The sequence below is a fragment of the Bidens hawaiensis genome, unplaced genomic scaffold (genome assembly GCF_021521415.1).
Source record: "Bidens hawaiensis isolate Kalapana, Puna unplaced genomic scaffold, B.hawaiensis_p1.1 tig00001336_1, whole genome shotgun sequence".
Lineage (NCBI taxonomy): Eukaryota > Viridiplantae > Streptophyta > Magnoliopsida > Asterales > Asteraceae > Bidens > Bidens hawaiensis.
In genome coordinates this window covers 3,221,975-3,226,529 of record NW_027491075.1, presented here as the reverse complement: position 1 = coordinate 3,226,529, position 4,555 = coordinate 3,221,975, and the positions used below count along the sequence as shown (strand labels likewise).

The following is a 4,555-nucleotide window of genomic DNA, read 5'->3' as shown; positions in this document are numbered from 1 at the left end:
ACACAACGCACCTAGTAAAACACTAGTCAGTGCTAAAAAGTATTTCAAAGCCACCATTGACACGAAATGGCAAACAAATTTCTAACCCTTACGGAGAGAAACGGGAATCTAGGACTATTCACTTCCCACCATCAAAAAGTATTTAACACTTATGAGTCCTTTTCAACACTTTCTTTCAAGTACTTTACTAACTCATAGTTGATTCAACTATGTCTTTTTTTCATTATTTATTTTAATGGTGGTTGTAGATCCATTACTATTTCGTCTAGGTTTTTTGGAATTAAAATATCATCAATTACAATTTAATCAAGTTAACTTTCTAAGCTAAACAGATTGCTGTTACAATTTAATCAAGTTAACTTTCTAAGCTAAACAGATTGCTGTTCTCGACTATTCTGAATTGGTTTCGCGCAGTTATGTTTGTTCATATATATTCGTTCGTTTACGTGCATGAACAGTTCATTTATATGTTAACGAACGAACATGAATACATTCATTTTCTTAATGAGCGAACACGTACGAGAAAACTCCATTTGTTTAACAGTCCATGTTAACAAAAGGCACTTGCACCGCTTTTGAGCTCCCAATACTTTCTCATAAATAAAAAAGGCAACTGTGAATAGAACTTTTCATTTATACTGAAAACAAAAGCATTCTAATTTTCTTTCTTTAACATAAAATGAAAAGCAACTACTATTGAAAATTTTCATTTATACTAACAAATATATTTTTTAACACAGCCTAAAATTCTTTAATTCTTGTTGAAACACAATCCGAATTTCTTTGATTCTTTTAGCGACGCGTGCAGATAAATGTACCCCAGCTTTCTGGATTTCAACTTAATATGCAGACAAATGTATCCCTCTCATAAACTTGGTGAGCCCACCCTCATCAAAAAAAGTTTCTCAAGTAAGAGAGTACATTTAGTAGAGGGGAACGTACAAACTCGCCTATTTTTTTAACAAATGTTCCAACACAACAAAAAAAGATAATTGTGATCATAGTGAAACAAATCAATCCATCAGCAGTAGATAGATAAGTTGGGCTGCCAGAGACCGATAGCAAAGCAGTCAAATAGTCAACCAAACACTAGAAACGAACAACTGACTACCAGTAATCGATCTTGAAGAAGGCGACATAAATGGTGGTCACGGGGCAGAACAGTGATTGTGGTCACAACCCGCTACGGGAGGCCAAATTTAATGTGTACCAGCCTTTAAAAAAATTAAATAAATAAAAATCTTGAAATAGTGGACATAGACGCTAAAATGTTACTTTCTTGGCTTCTTGCAACCTACATTTTTGGTGATACATGAAATAAAAAGGCCCACATATTGATATGCACGACCCCATCAAGAATTACCAACAACTCAACTTAACATACTAATAATTGAACGAAAATAATTCAAACCCGATGGGTCCATAATGTCCACTGGCTGAAAGCAACCACCATGAAAGCAACCAAATATTATTAATTTCACACAGTTTAACTTATAACTATATAACCGGGCGTGTTACCTATAGCTAATTTTTTATACAGTTCATCACTTACCGATGGATGCAGTTGCTTGATAAAGCATACATATACACAATCAGTAGTGTCAATATATACATGAAATCCCCATACTCGTTAATAATCATAACGAAGATTGGCTTCTTTCCCTTCGCATACGTGCTGCCCATGACATGTTACTCCCGGTTTCTTATTCGTGCTTCTTTTTCTTAGCTCGGATAGTTGACTTTGCCATTGACCTCTCCATTCAACTTTTTCCATTTTCTACATCATAATATAGTAAAAACATGAGTTCATATGAAACCAAACAAAACTAAGTCTTATTTGGTTAATGGTATGCAGAGAATAAAGATTGAAAGACATTAGTCTCAATTAACAAATCTAGACGGCTAGGGAGGATCTTGGATTCTTGGTGCATAAAGACAGTTTTTTTTAGGTTTTAGGCAAGTTTTAATTGACAAATTGTGTGGCCATTAAAGGGTCTCAGAACCATAGACTCATCATCATCATTATTCATTATCACCATCCAAATGTCTTCCCAACTTTTCCACGATATAGAGACACCTATCATTGGTATATCACTAGTTGTATCCAAAGGAACACCACTAGTATATTATCTTGATATATTATCATGAAATCACTAATGTGTCACACAAGTTGTATGACAAGGGGAAACGGTCATATGAGATGCATGCCATACAAAAAGTGGTCATATCGGCCGTTTGAGAGACGAATCATAAGGCCCATACGATGTTCTTGACTAGCCCGTATGACCATCTTAGCTTTATCATACAGCTCGTATGATGTGACACTCTGTTGATGTCACATTATACATATTATATGATATAACATGAAGGCTGGTGTACATTTTGCAACAGTGTTTGTATAACAACCCCGTATACTTTGATGCATAATTGATAAATATTTCCTAGACTAGCTAGTTCACAATATTTACATCTCCAAAGAACACAATAAAAAAATAATAATAAAAACTAATTAGCACCTAAAAATCTATCAAATTGACAGTAAAACATTAAGCATGATCAACATTAAATATGATCAACAAACTAAAATTAAAGTATTAAATACCTCTTGATTGCACAATTGATTTCTCGAACTAAAGGCAAAGTGAATCCCCATAGCCATATCCCGATCATAGACCGCCCTCCTATCGGGATCCGACAACGTCTCATACGCTTCCTGAACCCGAATAAACTTCTGGGTATACTCATCCACCCGACCGGGAGGCGACACATCCGGGTGGTACCTCCTGGCCAACTGCTTGTACGCCTGCTTTATCTCCACATACGTCACCGTCTCCGACAACCCCAACAACTCATAGAAACTCAACTCATCCTTAATTGTCTCCGACACCGAGGCGCCGCTGTCTTTAACCGATTGTGTTCGGTAAGATCTCGAGCCAGCTGTGGGTGTTAGAGGTAATATTCGAATTGTGGGTGAGATTGGGAGATGGGTTCGTGGGGAAACGAGTGGTGGAGGCGTGGTTGGGAGTCTGGAGATGAATCCATGGCTGCAACACATGATGATGATGATGATGATGAGTTAATTTGGTGACGAAATTGAGGAGGTGAGATGGAGGAATGGGATTGGAAGATATAAAGGGTTATTTATGGGTTGGGGGCACGTATTATGCACACGAGTGTGTTTTTGTTTAGGTTGTATATATGAAACAACTAGGTTTAATCTGACACAAAACAACTACTTACCTAGGTTTAATCTTCATATATTGTATGACTTGATGGTATGTTAAATTATTAAAATATTTTAAGTGTAGGTTATTGGGGTTATTTTATTAAATATGTTATGTTGATTGATACTTTGATAGAGCAATTTCAATGCGTTGAGATTATTTTATTACTCGTAGTATTCATGAAAGGAGAGGATTAAAAGATAGAGACACCTTAACCTTTTCTTTTTTAGATGTAACACGATATATATCTACATTTTAGTACATTTCCATAAGAAAATTACAAGTCACAACGTCAATCTCTTTTTCCCGTATTTGTAAATTTGATACGGTTAAATTGGGGAAAAAATTATTTAGTGTTTTGAGAAGATTTAGAATTACTTTTACTTACTATAAATATTATACTGATTATAATTAGTGGTGAAATGAGAAAATATATATTGAGATAGTTTGAGAATATGAAGAGGAGATATATGATGATACTAGTTTGAGCCACATAGGCCCTCGCTTTGGAGTGCAGGAAAAGTAGAGAAAGATCTAAATTAACTTAGGATGAACGAATTAGGTGGGATTTTATAGATTTGAACCTTTTTTATAACATGATATGGGATATAACTCCATGGAGATGTAGAATCAGGCTAAGGGTTTTTAGATGACGATATAAATTTATCATAACTTTATATTAGGGGCATGTTGCCTTTACTTGTGATGAGCTTTGGATATTTTTGTTTTTATATGATATTTTAAAAATTATTTATGTTATTGGTAGCATATTGATACTATATGTTTATTATTTTTGTTTTCTATTGTACAAGTTTGACTCAAAAACTCATTTTCTTAATTTTATCAAGGTGTAATGGTTTTATTTTTCTTCCTCCATCGATCGATGTAAGATGAAAACTCACTTTCTCTTTGTTAATTTATGGTTTGTTATAAAAACAACATTCTGGCCTAAACTTAGGAGTTAATTCTATAAAATTAAACGGGTAAATTGTTTATGAAATTTCAATTCGATGTTCTCTGATAAGTGAAAAATGAAGTATCTAAATATGATTTTTAGTAAGTATATGTATCCTATATAAAATTACAAACGTCATCATTAGACATACACATACCGACAAGGCCAACTCAACTTCTTTGGTAGCCTAAAGCGATGTCCAAAAACGAGACGTTATAAAAAAGATATTCATCTTTCACTCCAAATAAATCAAGATAATATCATCATTTTTTGTAAAAACATAAGTAATACAGCTTCTCACATACTCTCAGACATAATTTAATTTAAATGCAACTTAAATCACATACATTAATCCAAAAAATAAATGTATAATTGT

General features: G+C 33.9%; 1 pseudogene across 1 annotated transcript; it reads right to left on the bottom strand.

The window, feature by feature from the left end:
• Positions 1 to 957: 957 nt before the first annotated feature.
• Positions 958 to 3,169, bottom strand: LOC143571514 (chaperone protein dnaJ 20, chloroplastic-like; annotated as a pseudogene). The gene is made up of 2 exons (XR_013142111.1): positions 2,603 to 3,169; positions 958 to 1,777 (listed from the first exon to the last, which is right to left on the bottom strand). The product of XR_013142111.1 is annotated as a chaperone protein dnaJ 20, chloroplastic-like (transcript).
• Positions 3,170 to 4,555: the final 1,386 nt, after the last annotated feature.